This window comes from Entelurus aequoreus, linkage group LG04 (assembly GCF_033978785.1).
Source record: "Entelurus aequoreus isolate RoL-2023_Sb linkage group LG04, RoL_Eaeq_v1.1, whole genome shotgun sequence".
Classification (NCBI taxonomy): domain Eukaryota; kingdom Metazoa; phylum Chordata; class Actinopteri; order Syngnathiformes; family Syngnathidae; genus Entelurus; species Entelurus aequoreus.
In genome coordinates this window covers 7,770,420-7,777,919 of record NC_084734.1, presented here as the reverse complement: position 1 = coordinate 7,777,919, position 7,500 = coordinate 7,770,420, and the positions used below count along the sequence as shown (strand labels likewise).

General features: G+C 29.7%; 1 protein-coding gene across 3 annotated transcripts in view; it reads left to right on the top strand.

The window, feature by feature from the left end:
* Nucleotides 1-7,500, top strand: part of fgf13a (fibroblast growth factor 13a) — a 465,629-nt gene that overhangs the window by 1,541 nt on the left and 456,588 nt on the right. Inside the window, exon 1 of one of the 3 annotated variants that reach the window (XM_062044136.1) lies at nt 5,443-5,486. The exons of the other annotated variants lie outside the window; for them this stretch is intronic. The gene's annotated coding sequence lies outside the window, so the exon portion shown is untranslated. Of the gene's footprint in view, nt 1-5,442; nt 5,487-7,500 lie in introns of those variants that run through there. 3 annotated transcript variants of the gene reach the window in all.

The window sequence follows — 7,500 nt, the reverse complement described above, 5'->3', positions numbered from 1 at the left end:
TGAAAATTTTGGCAATATTATAATAATAATCTGACTTTTACTTGGCAAAATGATGACATATGTCATAAAATGTCACTGTTTTACAAGAACGACAAAAAAATGTGGCAATATTGTGATAAAAGTCAGAATTTTTTATGACAAATGTCACCATTTTGTATGGAAAAAGTAATAATTTTACGTAAAAAAGTAACAATTTTACGAGAAAACATTGCAATATTTCAGAAACAGAAAGAATATGAGAAATTGTTCCCAATTTTATTGGAAAAAAGTCGACACATTGTGAGAAAAAGACTGCATTTAGTTCTTTAATTCATTAATTTTTGTAATTGCTTTTTAATCTTCATTATTTACTTCAAGTTATTACAGTAAGTCTACTCAAGTTTTTACAGTATGTCTACTCAAATATAAAAAAAGCTTGTTGTGAAAAATGAGTTGGAATTTCACAAGGAAAAGGTCACAATTTCACAAGAAAAAGGTCACAATTTCACGAGAAAAACGTAGAATGTTGGCAGTATTATAATAAAAGTCGTCATTTCACTCAACGCAAGTCAAAATTTAACGAGAAAAACGGAACATTTGTGCAACATTATGATAAAAGTTGGAATTTTACTCAATAACTGTTGCAATTTTACAAGAAAAGCTTCAAATGTTGGCAATTTTATGAAAAGAGTCGTACTTTTACTCGACAAAAGTCACAATTTTATAAGAAAACTTGAACATTTTGGCAATATTATCATAAATTTGTTTATTTTACTCAACGCAAGTCAAAATTTTACGAGAAAAACGAGAAAATGTTGCAATATTTCAGAAACAGAAAGAATATGAGAAATTGTTCCCAATTTTATTGGAAAAAAGTCGACACATTGTGAGAAAAAGACTGCTTTTAGTTCATTCATTCATTCATTTTTGTAATTGCTTTTTAATCTTCATTATTTACTTCAAGTTATTACAGTAAGTCTACTTTTAAGTTTTTGAAAAATGAGTTGGAATTTCACAAGAAAAAGGTCACAATTTCACAAGAAAAACGTAGAATTTTGCCAGTATTATAATAACATTTCAAATTTTACTCAACGCAAGTCAAAATTTTACAAGAAAAACTGAACGTTTGTGCAATATTATGATAAAAGTTGGAATTTTACTCAATAACAGTCACAATTTTACAAGAAAAGCTTAACATTTTGGCAATTTTCTGAAAAGAGTCCTAATTTTACTCGACAGAAGTCACAATTTTTTAAGAAAACTTGAAAATGTTGGCAATAGTATACATTTTTATTTTATTTTACTCAACGCAAGTCAAAATTTTACGAGAAAAACGAAATATTTGTGCAACATTATGATACAAGTTGGAATTTTACCCAATAACAGTCGCAATTTTACAAGAAAAGCTTCAAATGTTGGCAATTTTATGAAAAGAGTCATACTTTTACTCGACAAAAGTCACAATTTTATAAGAAAACTTGAACATTTTGGCAATATTATCATACATTTCTTTATTTTACTCAACGCAAGTCAAAATTTTACGAGAAAAACGGAACATTTGTGCAACATTATGATAAAAGTTGGAATTTTGCTCAAAAACTGTTGCAATTTTACAAGAAAAGCTTCAAATGTTGGCAATTGTATGAAAAGAGTCGTACTTTTACTCGACAAAAGTCACAATTTTATAAGAAAACTTGAAAATGTTGGCAATATTATCATAATAATTGGAATTTTACTTGGCAAAATGATGACAAAAGTCATAAAATGTCACTGTTTTACAAGAACGACAACATTTTTTGGCAATATTGTGATAAAAGTCAGAATTTTATATGACAAAGTAATAATTTTACATAAAAAAGTAACAATTTTACGAGAAAATGTTGCAATATTTCAGAAACAGAAAGAATATGAGAAATTGTTCCCAATTTTATTGGAAAAAAGTCGACACATTGTGAGAAAAAGACTGCATTTAGTTCTTTAATTCATTAATTTTTGTAATTGCTTTTTAATCTTCATTATTTACTTCAAGTTATTACAGTAAGTCTACTCAAGTTTTTACAGTATGTCTACTCAAATATAAAAAAAGCTTGTTGTGAAAAATGAGTTGGAATTTCACAAGAAAAAGGTCACAATTTCACGAGAAAAACGTACAATTTTGGCAGTGTTATAATAAAAGTCGTCATTTTACTCAACGCAAGTCAAAATTTTATGAGAAAAACTGAACATTTGTGCAATATTATGATAAAAGTTGGAATTTTACTCAAAAACTGTCGCAATTTTACAGGAAAAGCTTCAAATGTTGGCAATTGTATGAAAAGAGTCGTACTTTTACTTGACAAAAGTCACAATTTTATAAGAAAACTTGAAAATGTTGGCAATATTATAATAATAATCGGAATTTTACTTGGCAAAATGATGACAAAAGTCATAAAATGTCACTGTTTTACAAGAACGACAAAAAAATGTGGCAATATTGTGATAAAAGTCAGAATTTTATATGACAAATGTCACCATTTTGCATGAAAAAGTAATAATTTTACGTAAAAAAGTAACAATTTTACGAGAAAATGTTGCAATATTTCAGAAACAGAAAGAATATGAGAAATTGTTCCCAATTTTATTGGAAAAAAGTCGACACATTGTGAGAAAAAGACTGCTTTTAGTTCATTCATTCATTCATTTTTGTAATTGCTTTTTAATCTTCATTATTTACTTCAAGTTATTACAGTAAGTCTACTCAAGTTTTTACAGTATGTCTACTCAAATATAAAAAAAGCTTGTTGTGAAAAATGAGTTGGAATTTCACAAGAAAAAGGTCACAATTTCACAAGAAAAAGGTCACAATTTCACGAGAAAAACGTAGAATGTTGGCAGTATTATAATAAAAGTCGTCATTTCACTCAACGCAAGTCAAAATTTAACGAGAAAAACGGAACATTTGTGCAACATTATGATAAAAGTTGGAATTTTACTCAATAACTGTTGCAATTTTACAAGAAAAGCTTCAAATGTTGGCAATTTTATGAAAAGAGTCGTACTTTTACTCGACAAAAGTCACAATTTTATAAGAAAACTTGAACATTTTGGCAATATTATCATAAATTTGTTTATTTTACTCAACGCAAGTCAATATTTTACGAGAAAAACGGAACATTTGTGCAACATTATGATAAAAGTTGGAATTTTACTCAAAAACTGTCGCAATTTTACAAGAAAAGCTTCAAATGTTGGCAATTGTATGAAAAGAGTCGTACTTTTACTCGACAAAAGTCACAATTTTATAAGAAAACTTGAAAAGGTTGGCAATATTATAATAATAATCGGAATTTTACCTGGCAAAATGATGACAAAAGTCAAAAAATGTCACTGTTTTACAAGAACGACAAAAGAATTTGGCAATATTGTGATAAAAGTCAGAATTTTATATGACAAATGTCACTATTTTGCATGAAAAAGTAATAATTTGACATAAAAAAGTAACAATTTTAGGAGAAAATGTTGCAATATTTCAGAAACAGAAAGAATATGAGAAATTGTTCCCAATTTTATTGGAAAAAAGTCGACACATTGTGAGAAAAAGACTGCTTTTAGTTCATTCATTCATTAATTTTTGTAATTGCTTTTTAATCTTCATTATTTACTTCAAGTTATTACAGTAAGTCTACTCAAGTTTTTACAGTATGTCTACTCAAATATAAAAAAGCTTATTTGTGAAAAATGAGTTGGAATTTCACAAGAAAAAGGTCACAATTTCACAAGAAAAACGTTGAATGTTGGCAGTATTATAATAACATTTCAAATTTTACTCAACGCAAGTCAAAATTGTACAAGAAAAACTGAACGTTTGTGCAATATTATGATAAAAGTTGGAATTTTACCCAATAACAGTCGCAATTTTACAAGAAAAGCTTAACATTTTGGGAATTTTATGAAAAGAGTCCTAATTTTACTCGACAGAAGTCACAATTTTTTAAGAAAACTTGAAAATGTTGGCAATAATATCAAACATTTTTTTATTTTACTCAACGCAAGTCAAAATTTTACGAGAAAAACAAAATATTTGTGCAACATTATGATACAAGTTGGAATTTTACCCAATAACAGTCGCAATTTTACAAGAAAAGCTTCAAATGTTGGGAATTTTATGAAAAGAGTCGTAAATTTACTCGACAGAAGTCACCATTTTTTAAGAAAACTTGAAAATGTTGGCAATAATATCAAACATTTTTTTATTTTACTCAACGCAAGTCAAAATTTTACGAGAAAAACTGAACATTTGTGCTACATTATGATAAAAGTTGGAATTTTACCCAAAAACAGTCGCAATTTTACAAGAAAAGCTTCAAATGTTGGCAATTGTATGAAAAGAGTTGTACTTTTACTCGACAAAAGTCAAACATTTTTAAGAAAACTTGAAAATGTTGGCAATATTATCAAACATTTTTTTATTTTACTCAACGCAAGTCAAAATTTTACGAGAAAAACTGAACATTTGTGCAACATTATGATAAAAGTTGGAATTTTACTCAAAAGCTGTCGCAATTTTACAAGAAAAGCTTCAAATGTTGGCAATTTTATGAAAAGAGTCGTACTTTTACTCGACAAAAGTCACAATTTTATAAGAAAACTTGAAGATTTTGGCAATATTATCATACATTTGTTTATTTTACTCAACGCAAGTCAAAATTTTACGAGAAAAACTGAACATTTGTGCTACATTATGATAAAGTTGGAATTTTACTCAAAAACTGTCGCAATTTTACAAGAAAAGCTTCAAATGTTGGCAATTGTATGAAAAGAGTCGTACTTTTATTCGACAAAAGTCAAACATTTTTAAGAAAACTTGAAAATGTTGGCAATATTATCAAACATTTTTTTATTTTACTCAACGCAAGTCAAAATTTTACGAGAAAAACTGAACATTTGTGCAACATTATGATAAAAGTTGGAATTTTGCTCAAAAACTGTCGCAATTCTAGAAGAAAAGCTTCAAATGTTGGCAATTGTATGAAAAGAGTCGTACTTTTACTCGACAAAAGTCACGATTTTATGTAAGAAAACTTTAACATTTTGGCAATATTATCATAAATGTGTTTATTTTACTCAACGCAAGTCAAAACTTTACAAGAAAAACTGTGCAATATTATGATAAAAGTTGGAATTTTACCCAATGACAGTCGCAATTCCAAAAAATGTCACTATTTTACAAGAACAACAAAGATTTGGCAATATTGTGATACAAGTCAGAATTTTATACGACAAATGTCACTGACAGTTTGGTTATGTTTTGGGTTTTCCTCTGTCTTTATTTCCTGTCTGCGCTCTTATTTTGGTTATTTCCTGCTTTTCTCCCTGAGCGCTGTTTCCCCTCAGCTGCGGCTGATTGGCACCTGGCCACACCTGGTGTCAATCATTCCGGCTGCTATTTAAACCTGCTTTGTCCTCCAGTCGTGTTGTCCATGTCATCACTACCTGTCGTGCTAATACTTGTCGATGTCGTCGTAGCGGTAAGCTGTTCCTGATAGCTACTTGTAGTTTGCTGTCTCCTAGCTTCTTGTTTTCCTGCTAGCTATATCCAGTTAGCCGTTAGCTGTTTCCAGTTGGACTGTTTGCTGGTTCCTGGTTTGTGTTCTACATTTATTTTGGACATTAAATTATGTTTTCCTGCACCAATCCTGCCTTCTCTGCATCCTGGGGTTCGTCACCAACATTCTGTGACAGTCACCATTTTGCATTAAAAAGTAATCATTTTACGAGAAAATTTTGCAATATTACACAAACAGAAATAATAAATACAACTTAATTGTGAGAAAAAGACTGCTTTTACGTAATAATTTTTTGGGGTTAATTTTTTGTTGGGTTTTTAGTCTTCATTATTTACTTCAAGTTATTACAGTATGTCTCTCATTTTAATTTATTAAAAAAAAAAAAAATTGGCCAAAGGGGGCGCATTTCAATTTCTCACACACACTTGTTATTTCATATGTTGACCAGAGGGGGAGCACTTTTAAAAGCGACACATTTGAAAAATCACCAGCAGGGGTGCTAACGAGACATTGTCTATTAGATGCAATGTTATTGATTTATGTCATCACTTGTTCACACCTCCTCATATGGAAGATACTTTTCCTTCTTCATGTCTCAAGAAGGGTAGACATACAAGAACACACACACACACACACACACATATTCTTGTATTGTTACCTTCTCAAGACCTCCGTAAAATGCCTACCTCTAATATTATAATAAAAGTTGTAATTTCACTCAACGCAAGTCAAAATTTGACAAGAAAAACGGAACATTTGTGCAACATTATGATAAAAGTTGGAATTTTACTCAATAGCAGTCGCAATTTTACAAGAAAAGCTTAAAATGTTGTCAGTTTTTTAAAAAGAGTCGTACTTTTACTCGACAGGTCACAATTTTATAAGAAAACTTCAAAAAGTTGGCAATATTATAATAATAATCTGAATTTTACTCTGCAAAATTATGACAAAAGTCATAATTTTACTCCAAAAAATGTCACTGTTTTACGAGAACGACAAAAACAAATTGGCAATATTGTTATACAAGTCAGAATTTTATAGGACAAATGTCACCATTTTGCATTAAAAAGTAATAATTTTACATAAAAAGTAATAATTTTATGACAAAATATTGCAATATTTCAGAAACAGAAAGAAAATGAGAAATTGTTCCCAATTTTATTGGAAAAAAGTTGACACATTGTGAGAAAAAGACTGCTTTTAGTTCATTCATTCATTCATTTATTTTTTTTGGTTTGTATTTGCTTTTTAATCTTCATTATTTACTTCAAGTTATTACAGTATGTCTACTCAAGTTATTACAGTATGTCCACTCAAATATAAAAAGGCTTGTTGTGAAAAATGAGTTGGAATTTCACAAGAGAGGTCAGAATTTCACGAGAAATTAATTAATTTTTTTGTTTGTAATCAGTTTTTAATCATTATTTACGTCAAGTTATTCCAGTATGTCTCTATATACATATTTATTAAATTTTTAAAATTATTTTGACCAAAGGGGGCGCGTTTCAATTTCTTACACACACTTGTTATTTCATATGTTGACCAGAGGTGGGGGACTTTTAAAAGCGACACATTTGAAAAATCATATGTTGACCAGAGGGGGAGCACTTCACATTTTTACACACACTTGTTATTTCATATGTTGGCCAAAGGGGTAGCACTTTTAAAACTGAAAAACTGACACAGTCAATTTAAAAATCCCTCCTTTTTGGGACCACCCTCATTTTGACCTGCAGGGGTGCTAATGAGACATTGTCTATTAGATGCAATGTTATTGGGACCATGATTTATGTCATCACTTGTTCACACCTCCTCATATGGAAGATACTTTTCCTTCATGTCTCAAGAAGAAGAGAAATACAACACACACACACACACACACACACACACACACACACACACACACACACACACACACACACACACACACACACACACACACACACACACACACACACACACACACACACACACA